Here is a 15,962-nt window from a genome sequence, read left to right as displayed (position 1 = left end):
CTCTCTCCCTCTCGGCCTTTATCTCTCTATCTCTCTCTCCTCTCTAAAATCTTTCTCTTCCATTATTTCTCTATTTCTGTCTAACTCTTTTTCTCTCTCTTCGTCCCATTCCATCTCTCCCTCTCTATATCTCTCTCTAACTCTCTTTCCCTTTCTCTTTCTCTCCCATTCTTTCTCTCTTGAATCTATCTCCCTCTCAACCTCTATCTCTCTATATCACTCTCCTCTCTCAAGTGTATCTCTCTCCCACTCTCTCCCTCTCCCTCCCCCTGTCTTTATCTTTTTCTCTTAAGTCTCTCTCTCTCTCTTTCCTTATAACTCTCTTTCCCTCTCTCCCTACCACTCTCTTTCTAACTCTCTTTCCATCTCTCTTTCTCTCCCATTCTTTATATTTTAAGTTTCTCTCCCTCTCAACCTCTATCTCTCTATCTCACTCTCCTCCTCTCTCATCTCTCTCTCTCTACCTACCTATCTCTACCTCTCTCTAGTCTCTTACTCTCCTCCCATCTCTCTCTCTCTCTCTCTCTCTCTCTCTCTCTCTCTCTCTCTCTCTCTCGCCATTCCTTCTTCCACCTCTTAGGTATCTCTCTCTCACCATCCCTCCCTCCACCTCTTAGGTCTCTCTCTCTCTCACAATCCCTCCATCCACCTCTCAAGTCTCTCTATATCTCATTGACTCCCTCTCTCTCTCCCCCTCTCTTAGGTCTCTCTATCCCATTCTTTCCCTCTCTTCCTCCCCAACCCTCTCTCTCTCTTAGGTTTCTCTATCTCCCACTCCTCCCTTTCTCTTTCTCTCTCACATCTCTCTCTCTATTTGCCTATAACTCTCTTTCTCTCTCAAGTCTCTCTCTCTTTCCTTCTCTCCCTCTCTCCCTCTCTCTTTCCCTCTCAAGTCTACCTATCTCTCTTTTTCTCTCCTTCCCTCTCTCCCTCCCCTTCTCCCTTCCTTTCCCCCCTCTCTTAGGTGTCGCTATCCTATTCTATCCACTCTCTCTCTCTCTCTCTCTCTCTCTCTCTCTCTCTCTCTCTCTCTCTCTCTCTCTCTCTCTCTCTCTCTCTCTCTCTCTCTCTCTCTCTCTCTCTCACACACACACACACAATCCCTCCATCAATCTCTCAAATCTATCTATATCTCCCCCACTCCCTCTCTCTCACTCTACCCCTCCCTCAGGTGTCTCTACCTTATTATTTCTCTCTCTCCCTCCCCATCCCTTTCTCTTTCTCTCTCAAGTCTCTCTCTCTTTCCATACTCATCTCTCTCTCTCTCTCTCTCTCTCTCTCTCTCTCTCTCTCTCTCTCTCTCACACACACACACACACACACACACCCTCTCTCAAGTTTCTTTATCCCAATCTTTCCCTCTCTCCCTCCCCATCTCTTTCTCTTTCTCTCTCTCTCTCTTTCCCTCTCAAGTCTCTCTCTATCTCTCACTTTCTCTCTTTCCCTTTGTCCCTCCCTTCCCCTACATTTGCATCTCTCTCTCACACTCTGGTGTCTTTTGTTGGGGAAATGGTATTGTACACCTTGCATAATAATGTTTCACTGTTGTATTATTTTATTATTGTGTGAGGTGGACATGGAATTATATTGTAATGTCATATTGTATTGTTGCACCTAGGAGCACCTAGATGGACATGCAACATATAGAGATTCCCTTAGAATATTCTTATAACCACTTGATGAGTTATATTGACACATTGGTATTATTATATTGTATTTATTTAATATTGGGGAATGTAATTGTGATGAAGTAGCCAATATTAAATGTGGGTCAAGGGTAGGTAGGAAAAATATTATATTTTATTGTCACATGGTTTTGATGTAATGCCACTTGGTGGTTTTGTGGGAGCTTGTGTTTATAAAAGAAACCACAAGGGTAGTTGTTTGGGTTGGTCAGTTAGCCAGGTTAGCATTTGTGAAGAAGGAAGCATAGCATGGGATGTGTGGATTCATGCTTGTTCACATGGAGTGCTTGTTGATGGCTTGTTGATGACTGGGTTTCAGAAGCTTTCCATAGTTGTATTGTAATGGACGCATTGTTGATAATACATGGTGGATGATGATTTTGGAGACTAGGTTTTTCCCTCATGAGGGTTTTCCAAGGGCATATCTTGTGTCACATTTTCATGGGTATGTTATCTACTCTTTGCATGTGGATTCTATGCGTTGATTTGATTAAGCTCTAAATTGGGTTATGTAGAAATTGTCATATAATTGGCTGCAAGTTTCCTTTCATCTTTGTCCCATTCTCTCCCTCCTTTTCCCTTTCTCTCTCTCTCAAGTGTCTCTATCCAATTCATTCCATTCTCTTCCTCCCTCTCACTTTCTCTTTCTCTCTCATGTCTCTCTCACAATCCCTGCATCCACCTCTTAGGTCTCTCTATATCTCCCCCACTCCCTCTCTCTCCCCCTCTCTGAGGTATCTCTATCCCATTATTTCCCTCTCTCCCTTCCCATCCCTTTCTCTTTCTCTCTCAAGTCTCTCTTTCTTTCCCTCCCCATCTCTCTCTCTCCTTCCCTCTCTCTCTCTCTCTCTCTCTCTCTCTCTCTCTCTCTCTCTCTCTCTCTCTCTCTCTCTCTCTCTCTCTCACTCACACACACACACACACACACACACACACACACACACACACACACACACAAGTGTTTATGTTCCATTCTATCCATTCTCTCCCTCTCTCCCTCCATCCCTCCCTCCCTCTCCTTTTCTCTCACTCTCTCACACAATTCCTCCATCCACCTCTTATGTCTCTCTATATCTCCCCCACTCCCTCTCTCAAGTGTCTCTATTCCATTCTTTCCCTCTCTCCCTCCCCATATTTTTCCCTCTCTCTCTCTCTCTCTCTCTCTCTCTCTCTCTCTCTCTCTCTCTCTCTCTCTCTCTCTCTCTCTCTCTCTCTCTCTCACCGTCTCTTTCTCTCTCAAGTCTCTCTCCATTCTTATTTGCCACACCTTAGTGATGCTTTCCCTCGCCAAGTCACCTGATCATTCTGACACACACACACACACCTTCTCCCTCCCTCCCCTCCCTCTCTATCTCTCCATTATTCCTCTCTCTCCCTCTCTCTCTATCACTCTCCCCCCTCTCTCTCTCCTTATCTCTCTCTCACTCCCCTCTCCTTATCTCTCTCACTCTAAGAGAGAGGAAGGGATGGAAAATGGGTAAGAGACTAGAGAGAGAGCCCAAGTGAGAGAGAGGGAGGAAGGGAAGGTTTGAAAGAGAGAGGTTTATGGAAAGAGAGGAAGAGACTAGAGATAGAGATAGAGAGCCCATGTGAGAGAGGGGGAGCTAGCATGGGAGGAGTTGAGAGAGAGGGAGGGAGGAAGGTAGGACTATCTCTCTCTCAATTCTCTACCTCTCTTTTTCTTAACCCCTACCATCCCCTCTCTCTCTCCCCCTCTCTCACTTAGGTTCTCTATATGGGCTCTCTTCCTAGTATATCCCTCTCTTTCCATCAACCCTTCCATCTCTCTCACTTGATATCTCTCTCTCTCACTTGGGCTCTCTCTTTGGTCTCTCCCTCTCTTTTCATCAACTCCCCTTCCTTTCTCTCCTCTCTCTCTTTCTCTCTCTTAGGTCTCTCCCTCTCTTTTTGTTAACCCCTTCCTCCCTCCCTCCATGTCTCTCACTTTTTCTCTCTCTTTGCCTCAACCCCTCCCTCCCTCTCACACTTAATCTCTCTCTCCCTTTCTTTACATCAACCTCTCTCTCTCTCTCTGGTCTCTCCCTGTCTTTTCATCAACCTCCCTTCCTTTATCTTTATCTCTCACTCTCTCTCTCTTAGGTATCTCCCTCTCTTTTCATCAACCCATACCTCCCTCCTTCCATCTCTCTCACTAACCCCTCCCTCCCTCTCTCACTTAATCTCTCTTGCTATGATCTTTCCCTCTCTTTCCATCCTTTCCTACCTCTCTCCCTGATCTCTCTCTCTCTCCCTCAACCCATTCCTTCCCCCCTCTCTCTCTCTTTCACTTCAACTCTCTCTCTCTCTCTATCACTCACTTAGGATCTCTCTTTCCTTAGTATTTTCCTTTCTTTCCATCAACCACTCCCTTCCTCCCTCCATCTCTCTCACTTTCTCTCTAGTCTCTCTCTCCTTGGTATTTGTTTTCCTTTCCATCAACCACAAAGATGGAGAGAGAGAGACAGATATGAGTGGGGGGTGTGTGTTGAGTTAGAAACTAGAGGAAGAGAAAACCCAAGTGAAAAAGATGGAGGGAGGGAAAGAGACGGAGAAACTAGAGAGAGAGGTAGAGGTTGAGGAAGAGAGAGGGGGAATGCAGGGAAGGAGAGGGAGAGACCAAAGAGGGAATGTTGATACAAGCATGTTGATTACTGAAATTTATATGAATGCTCTAAAAACAAGAATTTGCATTATAACTCCTAGTGATCTGAAAGCAGTCTCAAACATCCTACCAATATATACATAAAATATAACTTAAAGTACCTTATACTTAAATGTTATATTTTATGTATATTTATGAAGAGATAGAGTCAAAATGAAAGCCAACTTGTACTTTACAAAATGAAGATGCACTTCTCAAAAATGCAATGTCATTCGGTGCATGCCAAATGGATTTGCCATGACCAAACCTATTTGGCATGCGCCAAAGGGCTTGATGGAGGCCAAAAAAAAAATTGGCATCTTTTTGGTCCCCCATCTTTGTGTACTTACCCAATACAAGTAAATACTTTAACTTCCTTCATCCAATCCATTTTTCAAACAAATGATCAATCTACGGGTCAGATTGAAAACATTCCTATTGAAGGGTTGTACCCTAGTAAGTTAAAGTAAATTATAAGGAACTAGTTTTTTACTTTAATCATAGACAATTGGGCTAGTAAAATCATGTTGGATGGATGGTGTGCATAGAAGAGTCTATAAGGGCTTATGCTTCATGAGTTGTAAGAAGTTTCGAAGTTGCCCTTGGCCCTTTTGATCAACAAAGGGATAATCAACAGTCAAAATGAAAATGATTAAAACTCATGGGTGAATATGTTAGAGTAGAAAATTTCCTTAATTGATGAATCGGATACCTAGATAAGGTCAACCATAGCACAACTTTGACTGGAGGTCAGTGAAATAAAGAGTCATTTGTCATATCTCGAGATTAACATATTTGAGGAAGATGGAGATAAGTTGAGAAGGAATGAAGACATGATTCAAGGCTTTAGAACAAGAATAAATGAAGAGTTGGTTGTTGAGAGAATGAGTGAGAAGACAATGGAGACCCTGAAGAACCTAGTAACCTACCTCCCTGGGTTTAAGAATTAGATTGATGATGTACATCCCAAAGTTGTAGAGGTAGATCAAAATTTAAACAAATATAAGTTAAGGGTGAATATCACAGCCAACCCAAACATCAAAACAATTACTTCAATCATTTCTAGATACTGGACATATAGAGAAAAGGTGCAAGGCAAGGCGACACAAGAAGGGTCTATGAATAGTGTTGAAGAGGAAGCACCACATGGAGAAACTGAAGTTGGAGGGGCTATTGTCATTTCTTAAGTCTAGTTTTCTTGCTTTTATTTATTTCTCCCTATTGGGATGCTAAAAATCTATTGGCTCTAGAGGACTGTTATCTTGTTTAATTATGTTTAAACTTTTTAGTTCCTGTGTGGGAGAAAAAGTGACACTAAGCAAACATGCCCTAATCTCACTTTCAACCACACACTTGTGGAATACGAAAGAGCCTAGAGGTATCACACAATTGGCTACTTCTTCTTGTGGAAGAGAGAGCCACGGGCTACCTATTAGGATTTCTATTCCTTTGTTGTAATTGGAAGATAAAATGATGCAAGTTCAATCCCTAACCCAAAAGAACTAATAACAAGATTACAGAATTGAACTTAAATGATGGAAAGCTGTAAACACAAGGACAAGACAAGAATACAAATGCGTACCCGGAGTTAAAATCTGACTGAAAATGTTCGGGACGGGGGCGCGGGCGCCACTGTCCTGATTCTGCCCCTAAAACTGCTCCGGAAACTGTTGTTTTGCACTCTGGAAAAGCTGTCAAAAATGCTGAAAATGCTGTCTGTCAGGAGGACCAGGGCGCCCAGCGCCACTGTCCTAGGGACCAGGGGGCTCAACGCCCCTGTCCTGGCAGGACCAGGGCACTCCACGCCCCTGTCCTAGCTTTCTAGGCTGGAATTTGGTGTGTTGTTCTATCTCAGTCTGCTCTTCCCGGATCTGTACCCTGCGGCGTCGTCCGAGTCCCGAAACCTGCACTTATATCTGAAAAGGTGTTTTGGGCGGCTATATAGGGTTTTGCCTTAGTCAAACCCCCACTTTGGTGGTTTCCACCTCCATGAATAGCCAAGTTGTACTGTAAAATGTATTGTGTGTGCAGACCTAGTGTGTGTGCAAGGTCCTTAAATGCAAGAAAGCAAACTAGAGCAACCTAGAAAGTAAACCCTAATTGCTTGTAAATGATAATGTAAATGCTCTAAATCAAGATGCAAAGTGATCGAAAGAATGAATAAAGGATATATTGAAGCTTATGCAAAGACATGAAAACAACATGAAATCATACCCAACCCTCAAGGGAGGAGTACAAGCCAATCTTCAGTCGGTAATCTCCTATTGCTCTTCAATGTCTTCCAAGCCCTAAATGGATGAATGAAATTGATAAATTCTTGATAGAAGGATATTGAATGTTGTTGAAGTCTTCAAAGATCTGCTCTTTCGCTGCATATGAGGTCCTTCCAAACAAAAATCGGATCCTTTCAAATGAAGAAAGAGAGCTCTTATGTATGAAACCCTAGGTCTTAATTTCAACTTTAGGCCGACTTAGAGATTGAATCTCCCGCCAATTTCTTGGGGTTAAGCTTTATTTTATGATTGGATCGTGCTCCCAAAATTTCAGGAAAAATGTCCGGGACCATGTGCACCGGGCGCCACGGTCCCGACAACTTTTCACCAAATTTTCAGGGCCGTCGGATATGATGATTTTAGAGAGAATCCCGAAGTTACAGGTGATTTCGAGATGTTTTGACCCCCGAAATCAAGCCCCCAAGTTCAAAATAGGACCTAATTAGGGTTTTTGATTAAATGATGTATAGGAGGAATAAAATGAAAAGGGCACACTTTAATGAAAGGGCCCAACTTTATGATGTGGAAGATGATAAAATAGAACCTTAGACCTAATTAATTTAATTAATTAAGTGCTAAAGGGGAAATGTAATGCAAAATACAAAATGCGCCAAGGCGGGTGCTGAACTAGGTGTGAAATTGTACCACCCTAGCAAGTGCATACAATTTACGATGCTACATTTAGCCCCCACTTTAGCGGTCATATGAACACTACGTGCATATGCAAGCTAAAGTACAGAAAAGTAAACATTATTTGAAAAAGGATATATCCATAAGTCTGTCGAACGAAGGCCCCAGCGGTATCTGCAGTACACAGTTAGGAACCACACCCTACAAAACACACGTTAGATCACAAAATCACCTAATGCTTACTAAGGAAGGTGATGAAAATTCGAGGGTAGCTATATGCCCCCCCTATTTCAGCTTGCTAATTTTAGTGAGTTGAAACAGGGTATCATGTTTACCACTTCGAATTGTTAAAGAAATATTGATGACAAATGCTCACAAGAAGATTTGATATGAGATCAAAAACTAATGGAGAATCATTTGGTAAGAAAGAGGACTAAATCTCAATTCCAACATAACAAAGAGTGTGAGGATTTGAGAGTTCTCTAACACAAGATGAAGGATGTAAATGGAAACAAAATGCAAAGAGAAGAAAAGAAAGGAAAAAAGCATGAATACACACATTGGTGATCCATGAGAAGAATAGTGAGAGAGAAAAACACGGACTTCTCGCCCCTAGATCTTGTCTAGGTGATCCATGGGAAAAGGACATGGAAAACTAGCCCCTAGAGTCTGTCTAGGTGATCCATGTAAGGGAGGAGAGTGAGAAAATCTAGCCTTATGCCGCTAGTTCCACTCAACCTCGTGCATGTGTGTGTAAGTGAGGTTGGAAGCACCTCATAGGAGTCTATGCCCGAGTATGCTACAACCTATATATGTATAGTACAAAAGCGTGACATCTCGCTCTAAGAGTCTGTGCTCTGGTTCCGAGAATGACCTATTGCTCAAAAAGTGTAATGTTTATGTCATAAGCAAAGTAGAACAAGGATACCTACCTTTATTACAAAAGAAGATACCCAAAAAATGCAACAATGTCATACATTCAAGCAAGAGAGTTTTGCATAGTTGAAAAGGGATATCTTGTAGTATGTTTAAAGGAGATCCTTAGAGGAGAAGAGATCTTTGTACAAAAGACACCTATCCCCGAGAGGAATTGTCTTAGACAAATATAACATCTTCTAGAATAAGACAAAGAAGAGAATAAGAATGCAATACTTCCTTCTTTTGCGAGGTGAAAGTGATTCTTAATGAAGGATGATGCTCTTTTTAACCCAATTGGGAGAGTGAATTCATTATGGATGTATTTTACCAAGTGCAAAAGAGGTTGTAGTCAAGGACTTACACCTCTTGTAAGAGAGAATCCTTGAACAAAAAACAACAAATGCATACAAGGAATAACATCAAGTAATAAAGTCCACACCATCCACCAAAATAGGAAAAAGTGGATCCTTAGATAAAAATAAGGAAAGATCATTGCTTCAATGAGAAGGACTTACACAATCTTCTAGGGAGAGATTTGGACATAAGCAAAAGAAGAGATGTATGAAATCACTCTTGTCCCCATAAGAACAAGAAAATTAGGCTATTATGTTGCTTCAAAAAAAAATATGATTGCACTTGAAATTGTACCATCATGAATGACAATGAGCCCCCAGTAAATGAGCTACCAATGTCACATAATGATGAGCAACATAATAGCCATTAATGTTATTTAAAGACATGATAGATTGAATGAGGTATTTGAATATGACATGCTAAATGCTCAACTATAAGTGAGATAAAAAACATGTATAAAATGATAAAAATTGAAGAAGAAAAGTCACATGAAATCTTAGAAGAGGAATGAGTGTAATTTATTAGAGCCTTATCCCTAGAGGAAAGGACTTTATGATGAATAGGAAATAAAGATTCATAAGTGGATTTGGAAATTTGAGGGGAGTCATAAAGAGATTTTTTCATCGCCAAGATTTCCTTATGAGGGGAATGAGAGTTGATAGAAGTAGAAGATGATTTAGTTGAAGTGAGATCATCATCACTACTAAATATAGCATTCACATTGAGAGATGGTCTTTTAGATGCTTTGGTAAGTTTGCAGGGATTATAGCCGAGTCCAAAGGCATAATTGTGAAAATTAGTCTCTAGAGGAACTTTTATCCCTTGTTCATGAGCACCACAACCATTTCCATGATACCCATGCTTAGCAAAAATGCGAAAACCACGACCATAACAATCAGCCATTTCAGGAAGAGAGGGTGGTTTTTCATAAAACAAAGAATCAAACTCTTCATAATTAGAGGTGTGAGGAGAAGAAGTTTGAGAGGTGGCCACAAAATTATTGCTCATAGGTTCATTTAAGACAGATTGATCTCTAGTTTCTTCCTTCTTTTTACCTTTAAGATCTCTAGGAGGAACCCTATACTCACCTACAAAGGTGGGATTAAAGTCAAGAGATCCCCAATCGTCTTCTGCGAGAACCTTCTCAGGATCAAAAGCCTTTTCATGTGTAGATTCAAGTCGAGAAGAATCTTCTTCAGGAGCTCCAGACTCATCCAAAGAATTTTGATTATCAAAGGATGATGATTCGTTTATAGGTACAGAGTCATTGCTAGAAGAGGAAGGTTTAGAAGAACTCCCTTTGGAAGTAGATGTTTGCAAACAAGCCTAAAGTTTAGTATCACCTATCAAGGTATATGTCTTATTGTTATAAATAAATTTAACTTGTCTATGCAATGTAGAGGGGATAGCTTGCATACTGTGAATCCAAGGTCTCCCTAATAATAAGTTGTATGTTAGATTCCCCGACATAACATGGATAGGAGTAGGCAAAGTAACAGGTCCCACTGTGATGGGTAAGGTGATAATACCTAATGAAGACTTAGCCACATTATCAAAGCCTCGAATGGGACGAGAGTCAGGCTCAATAAGGGATGTATCCACATTCATCTTATGCAATAGATTAATGCTACATACATTAAGGCCAGAGCCATTATCTACTAGTGTTCGTCTTATAGCAGTGTCATTTATGATAACCACAATCATCAAGGGATCATATTGTTGTTGAATTTCACTAGTAGGCAACTCATCTTGGGTAAACACAATTTGAGCTTTAGGACTCATCACAGAGTTAACCAAAGATACTATATTACTAGATGTATTTGGTGGAGGAACATTCAAATCTTTCAAGGCATCTTGTAACATTCCATGATGAGCAGAAGAAGTTTGGATCAAATCCCAAAGGGATATCTTAGCAGGGGTAGCTTTAAGTTGTTCTATGAGATCATATTCCTTACCAAGAACTTGTGAAATACGTGGAGCTTGCGGAAGAATTGGTTGAGAAGGAGGAAGTGAAGTTGGGATAATTGGAGGAGGATTAGGTTGCATATTGTTTCTTGTGTTATAGGTATGGGCAACCGCATGATAACTCTCTCTAGTCAGTTGCTTAGCATACTCATAAGGGCTCTTAGTAGAATAACCTCCTTGCACAGTAATAATAGGTTTCTTAGGAGTGCAAAAAGAATCATTAGCATAACCACCTTGAACCACTAAGATAGGCTTATTTAAAGGTTGAGAATTTTGAGAAGGACAAGCACTTTGGACAGTGAAGAGAGGTTTGTTAGGTGTTTCATTCACATGTATCAAATTGATTGAGGATGGTTTAGAGGAATGAACAAAAGTGTTGGAAGAATTATTGATAGTCTTCTCTTGCAGTAAAATCTTATCATGGATTAAATCAATTTTAGGAGAGAGACAAGGAATAGGCATTGATGTTCTAGTAGGGAGAGTAATACTAGGAAAGGTCATATCATCCTCTATCATCAAAGGATCTACATGGGGAATAAACTCTCTAGGAGAAGGATCAACATTACTCTCTAAAGTCTCACTTTTGAGAGGGAGATCTTTGAAAGAGATGTTAACCATCTTGCTTTGAACTAGGGTTTCCTTATGAGTAGAACCAAGTTGAGGAGAGGGAGATGCTTTATTTTTAGAGGGAGAATAATTGAGATTCAAGGAAGGTGAGAAATTATCAAGGGAGAGAGAATAATCTACACCTTCTTCTAATGGTTCATCCCAAATAGTGAAGTTGTTGAAAGGAATGTTTGAATTATTGTCAATTTCAGGAGAGGAGATAACATTGTTTATTAATTCCTCATCCTTAGGAGGGAGAGCATCAATAGATGTGTTAAACTCATCCTCTTTCCTCAAAATATGTTCAATATGATCTTTAGGGGAGAGAGAATTAAGGAAAGTGCTTATTATTTCATCTTCTTTCTCTAAGGGATGCTTATGGGTAAGACAAACTTTAGGAGAAGGGTAAGCATTTATCATTAATTCATCATCTCTAGTGGGAATTTTGTTAGAAAAGGAAATGCCATCAATAGGAAATGTAGGGATAATGTCATCTTCTTGCACAAAAGGATCCTCATGAAGGTAGTGTTTTTTAGGAGGAACATGAACATATTTCTCCAAAGATTCATGCTTAGGAAGGAGATCTTTGAAAGAAGTGTTCACAACCTCTTGTTGCACTAACATGCCCCCATTGGAAGGACCAACTTTAGGAGAAAATAAGTCAATGTCCATCAATACCTTTTCACTTAGAGAGGCATCATGTAGGGAAGGTGAAGTAACATTAAGAAAGGTGTTTATGATATCATTCTCTTCCTCTAGGATAGCTAAATAGGAAGGGCACATTTTAGGAGAATTGTCAAGATCACTCTTAAAGACTTCATCCTTAGAGCATGGGAGAGTCTCAAAGGGATTGGTAGAAACTCTTTTAGGCACTAAAATGTTGTTATAGATGGGGGGAGGTTCTTTAGGAGAAGGAAAAATTGAAACAAGGGAAGCTAACCCATTATCACATCTATGAAATGAATGCATCATGACAACAATTTTCCTCTTTCAAATGATAACACATGCAAAATAGAAGGAAATGTTTAATTTTAACCAATGCAAGCACTTAGAATGTAGATTTAGAAAATGAAATTTATGATTCAAATGAGTTCCTAAATCAGATTTAAAATTATTGATCCAAATTAAGCTATCCACAAGTTCAACTTTGAATTGAAAAATTAGGGTTTTAGCAAAAATTTCCTCTAAATTTTTGAATCTTGCAAGAAATTAAGACTTGTAAATACAAATTTGGATTTGAAATAGCATAAAAACTCAAATTTGAAATCATAAATCAGAATTAGAGAAGATTGGAATTCACGTCGGGTTCACCAAAATGTGTGGGAGAAAAAGTGACACTAAGCAAACATGCCCTAATCTCACTTTCAACCACACACTTGTGGAATATGAAAGAGCCTAGAGGTATCACACAATTGGCTACTTCTTCTTGTGGAAGAGAGAGCCACGGGCTACCTATTAGGATTTCTATTCCTTTGTTGTAATTGGAAGATAAAATGATGCAAGTTCAATCCCTAACCCCAAAGAACTAATAACAAGATTACAGAATTGAACTTAAATGATGGAAAGCTGTAAACACAAGGACAAGACAAGAATGCAAATGCGTACCCGGAGTTAAAATCTGACTGAAAATGTTCGGGACGGGGGCACGGGTGCCACTGTCCTGATTCTGCCCCTAAAACTGCTCCGAAAACTGCTGTTTTGCACTCTGGAAAAGCTGTCAAAAATGCTGAAAATGTTGTCTGTCAGGAGGACCAGGGCACCCAGCACCCCTGTCTTGGCAGGACCAGGGCACTCCACGCCCCTGTCCTAGCTTTCTAGGTTGGAATTTGGTGTGTTGTTCTATCTCAGTCTGGTCTTCCCGGATCTGTACCCTGCGGCGTCGTCCGAGTCCCGAAACCTGCACTTATATCTGAAAAGGTGTTTTGGGCAGCTATATAGGGTTTTGCCTTAGTCAAACCCCCACTTTGGTGGTTTCCACCTCCACAAATAGCCAAGTTGTATTGTAAAATGTATTGTGTGTGCAGACCTAGTGTGTGTGCAAGGTCCTTAAATGCAAGAAAGCAAACTAGAGCAACCTAGAAAGTAAACCCTAATTGCTTGTAAATGATAATGTAAATGCTCTAAATCAAGATGAAAAGTGATCTAAAGCATGAATAAAGGATATATTGAAGCTTATGCAAAGACATGAAAACAACATGAAATCATACCCAACCCTCAAGGGAGGAGTACAAGCCAATCTTCAGTCGGTAATCTCCTATTGCTCTTCAATGTCTTCCAAGCCCTAAATGGATGAATGAAATTGATAAATTCTTGATAGAAGGATATTGAATGTTGTTGAAGTCTTCAAAGATCTGCTCTTTCGCTGCATATGAGGTCCTTCCAAACAAAAATCAGATCCTTTCAAATGAAGAAAGAGAGCTCTTATGTATGAAACCCTAGGTCTTAATTTCAACTTTAGGCCGACTTAGAGATTGAATCTCCCGCCAATTTCTTGGGGTTAAGCTTTATTTTATGATTGGATCGTGCTCCCAAAATTTCAGGAAAAATGTCCGGGACCATGTGCACCGGGCGCCACGGTCCCGACAACTTTTCACCAAATTTTCAAGGCCGTCGGATATGATGATTTTAGAGAGAATCCCGAAGTTACAGGTGATTTCGAGATGTTTTGACCCCTGAAATCAAGCCCCCAAGTTCAAAATAGGACCTAATTAGGGTTTTTGATTAAATGATGTATAGGAGGAATAAAATGAAAAGGGCAAACTTTAATGAAAGGGCCCAACTTTATGATGTGGAAGATGATAAAATAGAACCTTAGACCTAATTAATTTAATTAATTAAGTGCTAAAGGGGAAATGTAATGCAAAATACAAAATGCGCCAAGGCGGGTGCTGAACTAGGTGTGAAATTGTACCACCCTAGCAAGTGCGTACAATTTACGACGCTACAGTTCCTTATAAGAATGGTCATCTTGGTGAGACCGTTAGTTCTAAAAATAGGTACAATGTTATCTATATATGTTAGGTGGATGCCTATAGAATGGATCTTTTTGCTTTTTCTTCATATGCTTAGACTATTTTTGAATGGATATAAAGAAAATAAATTTGAATGCAGACTCATGAATCATAAACTTTGAGTTATGGTTCGTGAATTTATTGTTCTTGTTATGTTGAATGTTATGCCAGTTAGATTATGTCTTCTAGATATTTGTTATGTGGTTTATGCAACTACTACATGTACATTGTTGTGAACATTATGGCTTTGAACAAATAGAGCAGTGATGTTTTGAATATCGTGGATCTTAGTATTTTCAGATATAATCTTTGTATTCTACTTTGTTATAATTTTGTTAGGATTTCTTGCCTTTAAAATCTTTATGGTTAAAAGCTCTACGTATTTTCTTTATGGTTAAAAGCATGTGTGGAGTCTATTCCTTGTATATTATTAGAAGGTAGGTACGCCTTGTGTTGGGATGTGCAAAAATTTTCTCTAAAATGATTAATGTCTATATCTCAGTCATCTGGACTCCTTTTTTCAAGAATTTTTTTTTTCATTTGGGGTAGAATTTTCTGCTCTTCATAATGGTGGGGGAGTTTTTGGATTTTTATATACGAATTTTTTAGAAATTGTGATATCCTTGTTTTTGGAACTTTTGAGGCATCCTTTGGGTTCATATGGACTCCTTTTCAAGTGTATTCTTTTTTTAAGTGCATGACTTTTTCTATATTTTACAATGGTGCTATTAGTTTCTAGAAACCACAATTAAAAATTTCACTTTCAGCATTTGATCTTTTTTGCTTATTTTGGAAATTATAATGCTTATATTTCAATTTGGTCTTTTGCATTAGCATTTTGAGTCTTCTATAGCCTACTTGAGGCATTTGTATCTTGAAATCAGAAGCTCACTTTTCCATTGGTCTTTTGCATTAGCATTTTGAGTCTTTTATTTATTTGGGAGGGTGGGGAGGTAGGGGGGGTTCTTTGATTGAATGAATTTGGGGGGTGTCTTGTGTAATTGTGTGTCTCTCTCTATCTTGTGCACTTTCATTTTGTTGCTATGGGTTCCCCTAAATGATCACTTTTAACTCCACATAATTATGCATCATGGAAAATTTGTAAGCATGGAATAAGCTAATGGAAAAAAGATTGATTCATTACATAAATGGAACAATAACAACACAAACAGATCCTAAAGTTGATCATAACACTTAATTGGAATGGCTTACTAAAAATTCTATGGCTCTTGGAACTTTGAGATAGTATGTATTAGCTAACCTCATTTTTTACATTGAGAAATGTACTATAGTCAAGGATGCTTGGGATATCTATGAGAAATTATATGGTCAAGTTCATGAGATTAGGAGCTACAAGCTTGACAATGAACTCACATTGTTGGATTCCAATGATTTTGATACAATCCAAGATTATGTCAATAAATCGAATGAGCTAATAACAAAGCTTAAGGATTGTGGCATTGACAAGAAGGATGTTCAATTAGTTTTCAGTTTGTTGGACAAGCTTCCATCAAAGTATGCAGCCTTTGTTTCTAGGTTTCTCACCCATCAATTGACTCAAGGTATCTCATACACTCCACCATCATTTGATGCATTCACAGAGATGTTGATACATAAGCAATCAAAGTTGAACAAGATGGGGATCCTCAACTCTTCAAAGTCCCAAGATTTGGTGGCTAACAAAGGGAATCAAAGAAATGAAGGAAAAGGCAAGAACCAAAAGCAGTCTAAGACAAATCCACAACAAGATAGAGCACAATCATCCTCTCCACAAGAAGGCAATTTTCTATCCTCACCTAAGGGGAAATCATATAAGGAGAACATTTTTTGTGCATATTGCAAGAAGTCGGGACATGACGAATACCATTGTTACAAGAAG

This window comes from Cryptomeria japonica, chromosome 5 (assembly GCF_030272615.1).
Source record: "Cryptomeria japonica chromosome 5, Sugi_1.0, whole genome shotgun sequence".
Classification (NCBI taxonomy): Eukaryota; Viridiplantae; Streptophyta; class Pinopsida; order Cupressales; family Cupressaceae; genus Cryptomeria; species Cryptomeria japonica.
This window is presented reverse-complemented; position numbering follows the sequence as displayed.